General features: G+C 43.4%; 1 long non-coding RNA gene across 1 annotated transcript; it reads right to left on the bottom strand.

Moving 5' to 3' along the window:
• Nucleotides 1-776: 776 nt before the first annotated feature.
• LOC135518580 (uncharacterized) lies at nucleotides 777-2,109 on the bottom strand. Its single transcript, XR_010452176.1, has 3 exons — nucleotides 2,039-2,109; nucleotides 1,144-1,281; nucleotides 777-833 (listed from the first exon to the last, which is right to left on the bottom strand). It is a non-coding gene; the product is annotated as an uncharacterized LOC135518580 (long non-coding RNA).
• Between the last annotated feature and the right edge of the window lie 10,562 nt (nucleotides 2,110-12,671).

The following is a 12,671-nucleotide window of genomic DNA, read 5'->3' on the forward strand; positions in this document are numbered from 1 at the left end:
CATTATGGAAACTATTTGGAATTTGTCTGCGATATTTACATTTACATTTACATTTTTCCTGTGAATTTCTGAACAAATTGGTGAATTCACGCCAAACAAACGGAGGTATTTTGGATATAAAATAATGTTTATGGAACAAAAGGAACATTAGTTGTGTAACTGGGAGTCTGGTGAGTGAAAACATCCGAAGATCATCAAAGGTAAACGATTAATTTTTAATTGCTTTTCTGATTTTCGTGACCGAGCTACTTGATGCTAAGTGTACTTAATGTTTTGTCGAGCGATCGATAAACTTACACAAACACTTGGATTGCTTTTGCTGTAAAGCATAATTTCAAAATCTGACATGACAGGTAGATTAACAAAAGGCTAAACTGTGTTTTCCTATATTGCACTTGTGATTTCATGAATATAAATAGTTTTTGTAATATTTATTGAATGTAGGGCTATGCTATTCAGCGGTTGTTGATGACACTTATCCCGTTAACGGGATTGCAGCCATAACAAGTTAATCCCTTCTCTTAACATGTATGGCCACAAAACATAATCAAGCAGCTGACCAGTTACACAAGACTTTAGTTCGAAGTTAACTGAGATTAATCAACAACTGGATACATTTCTTTATTTCTAAAGTGAAACTATCCTACGCATTGGAGTATCTCTACAAGTACAAGTTTAACCAGTATTTCAGTTGTTTTACCGTCCCATGAAGAATTGTGGTAGGCCTGTGAGGAAGGATCCTACAGCCATGAGGAAACAGCCCATAGCAATGAACCTGGGCCGGTGCAGCTTCGCCCCAAAATGGCTGACCACAGCCAGGAACAGCAGGTTACCTGCAAGAAACCACAACACTACAGTAGTCAGGAATCGCAAATTATAAACACTGTTTTTTTTTTCAACTAAAAATGGCATATCACTTTGGATATTAGTCTGTATCAACACAGCATCAAATAAAACCATGTTAGAGGTTTGACAGTAGAGTCATGGACAAACGCCAGTCAATCAATTAATAGGAACAACTATAAAACTGGACAGTATTGAGAGCAGAGTCTGATTGAACCACAAAAAAAATGGATCATACTGTAGTCTGTATCTGGTTTTTACTACATGAATTCTCAAGCAACTCAATGTTATTGTTGATACCCATCTCAAAGCTGCCGTCTATGAGTCCGATGAGAGAGCTGGACAGGTCAAAGTGTCTCTCTGAGTGATGGCACTCTTCATGTAGGTCCCTGACAGAGCTTTGGTGAAGGAGGTGAACGACAGGGCCACGATGAACTGCTGACAAACACGAGAGAGAACATTAGTGTGCGTTTGTCCATGTGTATGTGCATGTGTGGATGCGTGTGCAGACAGAGTACATGTGAAGCTGAGGTTTCTCTCTTGTTCAATTGTCTATTTTCTTGTTAGTACTTTGAAAATATTCACATCAAACAAGTGCACACTTTAAATTACACAACATAAATGCACTTTACCTAAAGCAGAATTCAAAAATGTTCCACAAATAATCCTCTCTTAGTGTATGGTTTCACATGAAAACCACAATGTATTTCACATTCATACAATAGAAACACCTATATATGAAACCATAAATAACTGAATGTTTCTCTATATACCGCTACCTCTATAGAAAAGTGACAACAATACATTCAGATTTAAGATAGTGGCACCTCCAGAAAATCGTCTCTCTCTCACTGTATGCACTAAAAGTCCACCAGACTGAGCGTGCTCGGCCACTTTAACAGCTCGTGAGCACAATTTTACACAAAACAACCAATAACATGTAAAACCAACTCAGAAATCCATAACAAATGGATTATTGATAAAAAATCTCCTAGACAAAATCCAGTACAAGTAAGCTACTCAGTAAACATAGTCTCTGTGACTCTCACTCAATGTAAATCACCTTCTCTCACTCAGTTCAACACAAAGCCAAAACAAAACTTTCCTAACGTGATAATATCTGGACAAAGTTGTTAAATAGCATGTTATTACATATTGTGTATATACTTGAACGTTTTGAAGTGCTGTTACATACCTGTAATAGTAAAAAGAACCGACACAGTTTACCTCTGTAAAGTTCTGGTCCTTATTCTGCAGAATGGTGAGCGCTTGGCCAGAACTTGCTGTTTCTCCTGCTACAACAGTGCAACATCATCATCTATTGGCCTGATGGACTGCTGACGCACAAGTATGTAGAAAATACATTTTAGATTCATTAAGACAAATACTTAAACAAATGGGGGGGGATAAATAATAAATGTGTGTCAGTTTTTAGTGACTTTGTTTTCAACCCATTACACATGCACAATCATACATGTGTATTTTAAAGCATTATTAAGAACCTTGAGTGTGGAACTTGTAACGGTTTTCTTCTAGTTGAAAGAGAGGCAGACCAAAATGCAGCGTGGTTAGTTTTGTACATCTTTAATAAAGAGTAAAGTTCAACAATCTACAAAACAAGGAAGAAGGAAGGGGAAGAGGGGGAAAAAAAAAAAAAAAAAAACAATCACCCTCAAAACACTCAAAGAATATGGCTGCCTAAATATGGTTCCCAATCAGAGACAACGATAAACACCTGCCTCTGATTGAGAACCACTCTATGCAACCATAGACCTACCTAGAGTACTACTCTAACCACAATCCCATTCCTACTAACAACCCCAGACAAAACAAACCACATAAATCCCTATGTCACACCCTGGCCTCACCAAAATACTAACGAAAACACAGAAAACTAAGGCCAGGGCGTGACAGAACTGCAGGGCGTTTAGGCAAAAACAACAGGAATTTCACATGTGAACACGGGAAGTGTTCCAAAAACATGTTTTAATGTAATCTTATGTGAGGATAATGTGATAATATGTAAATGTGATGTGATTACATTAAACTACACATGTGAAAATGGGATCACGTTGTGTTCCAAAATTAAATTTGTGCTCACATAAAATGTATGTTGGAATCATGTGGTTTTTCTGTAAGGGCAGGAATATGATGCATTTTGATGTTATGTTTGATGTTACATGATCTTGAAAATGCAATGTTCTTTGAGGATCTTCCATGTTCCTTTCCATGTATTTTCCATTTTACTTTCCCTCGGTCCTTTTCACTTTCCTTGGCAAAACAAGCTCTGTCCCCGTCAAGACTTATTCATCTTCTGATGGATTTTAAACCATTCAACAAACAGTTTTATAATGAAGAGTAGACCCAACTAAACACCCTGGATTCTATACACACACACATTGAAGTGCAAAAATCTCAAATTTGGACAGATTTCCACCAGTCTAACAGTCCATTGCTCGTGTTTCTTGGCCCATGCAAGTCTCTTCTTATTATTGGTGTCCGTCCTTTAGTAGTGGTTTCAATGGAGCAATTCGACCATGAAGGCCTGATTCATGCAGTCTCCTCTGAACAGTGTATGTTGAGATGTGTGTTTCTTGAACTCTGTGAAGCATTTATTTGGGCTCCAATCTGAGGTGCAGTTAACTCTACTGAACTTATCCTCTGCAGCAGAGGCTACTCTGGGTCTTCCTCATGAGAGCCAGTTTCATCATAGCGCTTCATGGTTTTTGCGACCTCACGAGAAGAAACTTTCAAAGTTCTTGAAATTTTCCGTATTGACTGACATTCATGTCTTAAGTAACGATGGACTGTTGTTTCTCTTTGCTTATTTGAGCTGTTCTTGGCATAATATGGACTTGGTCTTTTACCAAATAGGGCTATCTTCTGTAAACCATCCCTACCTTGTCACACCACAACCTATTGGCTCAAACGCTTTAAGAAGGAAAGAAATTCCACAAATGAAGTTTTAAGAAGGTACACCTGTTAATTGAAATGCATTCCAGGTGACTACCTCATGAAAAGGTTTGAGAGAATGCCAAGAGTGTGCAAAGTGGTCAAGGAAAAGGGTGGCTACTTTTTTGCTTACTACATGATTCCAATTGTGCTATGTCATAGTTTTGATGTCTTCACTATTATTCTAAAATGTAAAAAATTGTAAAAAGAAAGAAAACCCTTAAATGAATAGGTGTGTCCAGACTTTTGACTGGTACTGTATATATTGTGATATTGCAAATATGGTACAATCCAGGGGTGCAAAGCTCTTGGAGACTTACCCAGAAAGACTCACAGCTTTAATCACTGCCAAAGGTGATTCTAACATGTATTGTGAATACTTAAATGTGAATGCTGTTTGAATACTGTAAATTAGATGTTTCTGTATTTCATTTAATACATTTGAGAAAAAGATATTCTGGTATTAACAAAGCAATGGCTTCTGCAAAGCACATATACATTGTCCAATCAACATCCACACATTGATTTCATTCTTCGGGTCTTTATTCAAACACAAACACACTTGGAATAAAATGCTCTTTCAGTGTTTTGTTGCAGATTGTGCAATGTTCAAAAGTGTGTGAGAGATTAGCATTAATGTGTGTGTATGTGTGTGGGGTCATGTTTGTACGGTCGTACATATGCAAATAGCCGAGATTTTATATTTCAGGACCATGGACAGCAGCAGATGTCGGCATAGCGATATCTGTCATCCAGCACCACATGACAGTAGACAGCGGCCATCTCATGTGAAGTTGGCACTGGGGAAATCCCATGTAATGAGAAACGAGGCCAAGGAGGAAAAAAGACTGAAGGAGAAGACTCCCACAGGAACTCTATGCTAAACTGTTCTGCCACATTCATTTCAAATGTTACATCTTTCAATTTGTAAATAATAGGGAATACATCTGCAAATAATTGAAACTGACTACTCAAACTACACTGTACAGCTTTAGTGTGTCTGTGCATTATTTATTTTATTTAACCAGGAAGGGCTCATTGAGATTTAAAATCTCTTTTTCAAGAGCGTCCTGGCCAAGATAGGCAGCACCACATTCATTACAAAAATTACAGACAAACAACATTAAAAACTACAAGTAATCTAGTAAAAACCATAGAATTCACAAGAGTAAAACAAAATCAAAAACAGCAAATTAAAAACATTGACAGGTCAGGGAATCAGTCTCAAGATCATTCATCAGTGATTTAAAAATACCAATCGGGACAAGTTCTTCCAGTTTAAAAGTATTTTGTAAGGCGTTCCAAGACGATGGCGCAGAGCACATAAAAGCCCTTTTACCAAATTCAGTTTGGACATTTGGAACAGTTAGCAGGATAAAGTCCAGCGAACGAAGAGAGTACCCACCACATTTCTGAACAATAAAAATGCCCAAAATAAAAAGGTAGTAAATCCAAAATGGCTTTGTAAATAAAAGTATACCAGTGACTGAGCCTATGAGTTACTAGAGAAGGCCAGCCAACCCTGGTATACAAAGTGCAGTGGTGCGTAAGGGTTTTGCAGTTTAAAATAAATCTCACAGTGCCATGGTAAAGGGTGTCAATTGATCTCAAACACTGAGCGGAAGCATTCATGTATAAAATATCTCCATAGTCTAGAAAATATTGTCATTTCCGGTCACAACTTGCAGACTTGCTTACGTGTTGCTGTGCGTTTTGTTGCCAACCTATTTTGTTGCCAACCTATTTTGTTGCCAACCTATTTTGCTACCTGACAACTTTACGATTTGTACTTTTTAATTACCATTTATATTTTTGTTTTTTTCCCTCAACTTTTTCACTCCGGACGCTTTATCTGGACATGGTTCTTCAGGACCTCCAACAGCCGAAGCTAAGCAGTAACATTAACATGATGCCTTCTAATTGCAGTCGCTGTAATCATAATATACAGGAGAACGCAATCATTAGGCAAGGGTAATTTCAGTGTAGGAAAGGGATAGCTGTGTATAAAGCCCAGCTTCAGACGACAATCATTAGGCAAGGGTAATTTCAGTGTAGGAAAGGATGAAACCAGTAAGTACAGATAGTAGTATAAATCCCCTGGCCCAGTCCCCCAGCTCGGACAACTTTCTCACTGTTTCTGGAAGCAAATGCTAAAGGAATGCTCAACCTGTTTCAGGGGCAGGGCTCATTCAGCCGACAGAATCTTCACCAAGCGCAACATAGCTTCTGCAAACCGGTTTTCCCCATTAAGCGGCGAGTCGGAGTCAGAGAGCCTTCTCTTGTCTCTACTTCTCCCATTACAGGGTCTGAGACACCGAAGCTTCCCACCACCAAGAACAAGCCTGACCTGCAGAGGAGTGACAAACTCCATCCTAGCTGGAGGGGAGCTCTCATCTTATCTACCAATGTAGACAGGGCTATAACTCCTCTAGCTCCACAATGAAATAGGGTGCAGGTCTCACAACTCAATCCAGGCAGCAGGCTGTTAGCCAGCCTGCCAGCATAGTGGAGTCTGCCACTAGCACAGTCAGCTCCACAATGTAGTCAGCTCAGCTATCACCATTGAGACCGCACAGTCAGTGTAGTCAGCTCAGCTATCACCATTGAGACCGTGTCTGTGGCAAAACTAAACATGGCGGTGTTCGCCTTAGCAATCTCACTAGGATAAAGACCTCCATTCCTGTCATTATTGAAAGAGATCATGATACCTCACATCTCAAAATAGGGCTACTTAATGTTAGATCCCTTACTTCAAAGGCAATTATAGTCAATGAACTAATCACTGATCACAATCTTGATGTGATTGGCCTGACTGAAACATGGCTTAAGCCTGATGAATTTACTGTGTTAAATGAGGCCTCACCTCCTGGCTACACTAGTGACCATATCCCCCGTGCATCCCGCAAAGGCGGAGGTGTTGCTAACATTTACGATAGCAAATTTCAATTTACAAAAAAAAATGACGTTTTCGTCTTTTGAGCTTCTAGTCATGAAATCTATGCAGCCTACTCAATCACTTTTTATAGCTACTGTTTACAGGCCTCCTGGGCTATATACAGCTTTCCTCATTGAGTTCCCTGAATTCCTATCGGACTTTGTAGTCATAGCAGATAATTTTCAAATTTTTGGTGACTTTAATATTCACATGGAAAAGTCCACAGACCCACTCCAAAAGGCTTTCGGAGCCATCATCGACTCATTGGGTTTTGTCCAACATGTCTCTGGACCCACTCACTGTCACAGTCATACTCTGGACCTAGTTTTGTCCCATGGAATAAATGTTGTGGATCTTAATGTTTTACCTCATAATCCTGGACTATCGGACCACCATTTTATTACATTTGCAATTGCAACAAATAATCTGCTCAGACCCCAACCAAGGAACATCAAAAGTCGTGCTATAAATTCACAGACAACACAAAGATTCCTTGATGTCCTTACAGATTCCCTCTGTCTACCCATGGACGCCAGTGGACAAAAATCAGTTAACCACCTAACTGAGGAACTCAATTTAACCTTGCGCAATACCCTAGATGCAGTTGCACCCCTAAAAACTAAAAACATTTCTCATAAGAAACTAGCTCCCTGGTACACAGAAAATATCCGAACTCTGAAGCAAGCTTCCAGAAAATTGGAACGGAAATGGCGCCACACCAAACTGGAAGTCTTCTGACTAGCTTGGAAAGACAGTACCGTGCAGTACCGAAGAGCCCTTACTGCTGCTCGATCATCCTATTTTTCTAACTTAAATGAGGAAAATAAGAACAATCCAAAATTCCTTTTTGATACTGTCGCAAAGCTAACTAAAAAGTAGCATTCCCCAAGAGAGGATGACTTTCACTTTAGCAGTGATAAATTCATGAACTTCTTTGAGGAAAAGATCATGATTATTAGAAAGCAAATTACGGACTCCTCTTTAAATCTGCGTATTCCTTCAAAGCTCAGTTGTCCCGAGTCTGCACAACTCTGCCAGGACCTAGGATCAAGAGAGACGCTCAAGTGTTTTAGTACTATATCTCTTGACACAATGATGAAAATAATAATGGCCTCTAAACCTTCAAGCTGCATACTGGACCCTATTCCAACTAAACTACTGAAAGAGCTGCTTCCTGTGCTTGGCCCTCCTATGTTGAACATAATAAATGGTTCTCTATCCACCGGATGTGTACCAAACTCACTAAAAGTGGCAGTAATAAAGCCTCTCTTGAAAGAGCCAAACATTGATCCAGAAAATATAAAAAACTATCGGCCTATATCGAATCTTCCATTCCTCTCATAAATGTTAGAAAAGGCTGTTGCATAGCAACTCACTGCCTTCCTGAAGACAAACAATGCATACGAAATGCTTCAGTCTGGTTTTACGTTTACATTACATTTAAGTCATTTAGCAGACGCTCTTATCCAGAGCGACTTACAAATTGGTGAATTCACCTTCTGACATCCAGTGGAACAGCCACTTTACAATAGTGCATCTAAATCATTAAGGGGGGGGGGGTGGTGAGAAGGATTACTTATCCTATCCTAGGTATTCCTTGAAGAGGTGGGGTTTCAGGTGTCTCCGGAAGGTGGTGATTGACTCCGCTGTCCTGGCGTCGTGAGGGAGTTTGTTCCACCATTGGGGGGCCAGAGCAGCGAACAGTTTTGACTGGGCTGAGCGGGAACTGTACTTCCTCAATGGTAGGGAGGCGAGCAGGCCAGAGGTGGATGAACGCAGTGCCCTTGCTTGGGTGTAGGGCCTGATCAGAGCCTGGAGGTACTGCGGTGCCGTTCCCCTCACAGCTCCGTAGGCAAGCACCATGGTCTTGTAGCGGATGCGAGCTTCAACTGGAAGCCAGTGGAGAGAGCGGAGGAGCGGGGTGACGTGAGAGAACTTGGGAAGGTTGAACACCAGACGGGCTGCGGCGTTCTGGATGAGTTGTAGGGGTTTAATGGCACAGGCAGGGAGCCCAGCCAACAGCGAGTTGCAGTAATCCAGACGGGAGATGACAAGTGCCTGGATTAGGACCTGCGCCGCTTCCTGTGTGAGGCAGGGTCGTACTCTGCGGATGTTGTAGAGCATGAACCTACAGGAACGGGCCACCGCCATGATGTTGGTTGAGAACGACAGGGTGTTGTCCAGGATCACGCCAAGGTTCTTAGCGCTCCTGGGAGGAGGACACAATGGAGTTGTCAACCGTGATGGCGAGATCATGGAACGGGCAGTCCTTCCCCCGGGAGGAAGAGCAGCTCCGTCTTGCCGAGGTTCAGCTTGAGGTGGTGATCCGTCATCCACACTGATATGTCTGCCAGACATGCAGAGATGCGGTCGCCACCTGGTCATCAGAAGGGGAAAGGAGAAGATTAATTGTGTGTCGTCTGCATAGCAATGATAGGAGAGACCATGTGAGGTTATGACAGAGCCAAGTGACTTGGTGTATAGCGAGAATAGGAGAGGGCCTAGAACAGAGCCCTGGGGGACACCAGTGGTGAGAGCGCGTGGCGAGGAGACAGATTCTCGCCACGCCACCTGGTAGGAGCGACCTGTCAGGTAGGACGCAATCCAAGCGTGGGCCGCACCGGAGATGCCCAACTCGGAGAGGGTGGAGAGGAGGATCTGATGGTTCACAGTATCGAAGGCAGCCGATAGGTCTAGAAGGATGAGAGCAGAGGAGAGAGAGTTAGCTTTAGCAGTGCGGAGCGCCTCCGTGATGCAGAGAAGAGCAGTCTCAGTTGAATGACTAGTCTTGAAACCTGACTGATTTGGATCAAGAAGGTCATTCTGAGAGAGATAGCGGGAGAGCTGGCCAAGGACCGCACGTTCAAGAGTTTTGGAGAGAAAAGAAAGAAGGGATACTGGTCTGTAGTTGTTGACATCGGAGGGATCGAGTGTAGGTTTTTTCAGAAGGGGTGCAACTCTCGCTCTCTTGAAGACGGAAGGGACGTAGCCAGCGGTCAGGGATGAGTTGATGAGCGAGGTGAGGTAAGGGAGAAGGTCCCCGGAAATGGTCTGGAGAAGAGAGGAGGGGATAGGGTCGAGCGGGCAGGTTGTTGGGCGGCCGGCCGTCACAAGAAGCGAGATTTCATCTGGAGAGAGAGGGGAGAAAGAGGTCAGAGCACAGGGTAGGGCAGTGTGAGCAGAACCAGCGGTGTCGTTTGACTTAGCAAACGAGGATCGGATGTCGTCGACCTTCTTTTCAAAATGGTTGACGAAGTCATCTGCAGAGAGGGAGGAGGGGGGGGGGAGGAGGATTCAGGAGGGAGGAGAAGGTGGCAAAGAGCTTCCTAGGGTTAGAGGCAGATGCTTGGAATTTAGAGTGGTAGAAAGTGGCTTTAGCAGCAGAGACAGAGGAGGAAAATGTAGAGAGGAGGGAGTGAAAGGATGCCAGGTCCGCAGGGAGGCGAGTTTTCCTCCATTTCCGCTCGGCTGCCCGGAGCTCTGTTCTGTGAGCTCGCAATGAGTCATCGAGCCACGGAGCGGGAGGGGAGGACCGAGCCGGCCTGGAGGATAGGGGACATAGAGAGTCAAAGGATGCAGAAAGGGAAGAGAGGAGGGTTGAGGAGGCAGAATCAGGAGAAAGGTTGGAGAAGGTATGAGCAGAGGGAAGAGATGATAGGATGGAAGAGGAAAGAGTAGCGGGGGAGAGAGAGCGAAGGTTGGGACGGCGCGATACCATCCGAGTAGGGGCAGTGTGGGAAGTGTTGGATGAGAGCGAGAGGGAAAAGGATACAAGGTAGTGGTCGGAGACTTGGAGGGGAGTTGCAGTGAGGTTAGTGGAAGAACAGCATCTAGTAAAGATGAGGTCGAGCGTATTGCCTGCCTTGTGAGTAGGGGGGGAAGGTGAGAGGGTGAGGTCAAAAGAGGAGAGGAGTGGAAAGAAGGAGGCAGAGAGGAATGAGTCAAAGGTAGACGTGGGGAGGTTAAAGTCGCCCAGGACTGTGAGAGGTGAGCCGTCCTCAGGAAAGGAGCTTATCATAGCACTGAGACTGCACTTGTGAAGATGGTAAATTACCTTTTAATGGCATCAGACCGAGGCTCTGCATCTGTCCTCTTGCTCCTAGACCTTAGTGCTGCTTTTGATACCATCGATCACCACATTCTTTTGGAGAGATTGGAAACCCAAATTGGTCTACACGGAGAAGTTCTGGCCTGGTTTAGATCTTATCTGTCGGAAAGATATCAGTTTGTCTCTGTGAATGGTTTGTCCTCTGACAAATCAACTGTAAACTTTGGTGTTCCTCAAGGTTCAGTTTTAGGACCACTATTGTTTTCACTATATATTTTACCTCTTGGGGATGTCATTCGAAAACATCATGTTAACTTTCACTGCTATGTGGATGACACACAGCTGTACATTTCAATGAAACATGGTGAAGCCCCAAAATTGCCCTCGCTAGAAGCATTGTGTTTCAGACATAAGAAAGTGGATGGCTGAAAACTTTCTACTTTTAAACTCAGACAAAACAGAGATGCTTGTTCTAGGTCCCAAGAAACAAAGAGATCTTCTGTTGAATCTGACAATTAATCTTAATGGTTTTACAGTCGTCTCAAATAAAACTGTGAAGGACCTCGGTGTTACTCTGGACCCTGATCTCTCTTTTGAAGAACATATCAAGACCATTTCAAGAACAGCTTTTTTCCATCTACGTAACATTGCAAAAATCAGAAACTTTCTGTCCAAAAATGATGCAGAAAAATTAATCCATGCTTTTGTCACTTCTAGGTTAGACTACTGCAATGCTCTACTTTCCGGCTACCCGGATAAAGCACTAAATAAATTTCAGTTAGTGCTAAATACGGCTGCTAGAATCCTGACTAGAACCAAAAAATGTGATCATATTACTCCAGTGCTAGCCTCCCTACACTGGCTTCCTGTCAAAGCAAGGGCTGATTTCAAGGTTTTACTGCTAACCTACAAAGCATTACATGGGCTTGATCCTACCTATCTCTCTGATTTGGTCCTGCCGTACATACCTACACGTACGCTACGGTCTCAAGACGCAGGCCTCCTAATTGTCCCTAGAATTTCTAAACAAACAGCTGGAGGCAGGGCTTTCTCCTATAGAGCTCCATTTTTATGGAACGGTCTGCCGTCCCATGTCAGAGACGCAAACTCGGTCTCAACCTTTAAGTCTTTACTGAAGACTCATCTCTTCAGTGGGTCATATGATTGAGTGTAGTCTGGCCAAGGAGTGGGAAAGTGAACGGAACGGTTCTGGAGCAACGAACCACCCTTGCTGTCTCTGCCTGGCCGGTTCTCCTCTTTCCACTGGGATTCTCTGCCTCTAACCCTATTACAGGGGCTGAGTCACTGGCTTACTGGGGCTCTCTCATACCGTCCCTGGGAGGGGTGCATCACCTGAGTGGGTTGAGTCACTGATGTGATCATCCTGTCTGGGTTGGCGCCCCCCCCTTGGGTTGTGCCGTGGCGGAGATCTTTGTGGGCTATACTCAGCCTTGTCTCAGGATGGTAAGTTGGTGGTTGAAGATATCCCTCTAGTGGTGTGGGGACTGTGCTTTGGCAAAGTGGGTGGGGTTATATCCTTCCTGTTTGGCCCTGTCCGGGGGTGTCCTCAGAAGGGGCCACAGTGTCTCCTGACCCCTCCTGTCTCAGCCTCCAGTATTTATGCTGCAGTAGTTTATGTGTCGGGGGGCTCGGGTCAGTTTGTTATATCTGGAGTACTTCTCCTGTCCTATACGGTGTCCTGTGTGAATTTAAGTGTGCTCTCTCTAATTCTCTCTTTCTCTCTTTCTTTCTCTCTCTCAGAGGACCTGAGCCCTAGGACCATGCCTCAGGACTACCTGACATGATGACTCCTTGCTGTCCCCAGTCCACCTGGCCGTGCTGGAGTTTTTCCTAGCCAACGTGCTTCTACACCTGCATTGCTTGCTGTTTGGG

This window comes from Oncorhynchus masou, chromosome 28 (assembly GCF_036934945.1).
Source record: "Oncorhynchus masou masou isolate Uvic2021 chromosome 28, UVic_Omas_1.1, whole genome shotgun sequence".
Taxonomy (NCBI): Eukaryota; Metazoa; Chordata; class Actinopteri; order Salmoniformes; family Salmonidae; genus Oncorhynchus; species Oncorhynchus masou.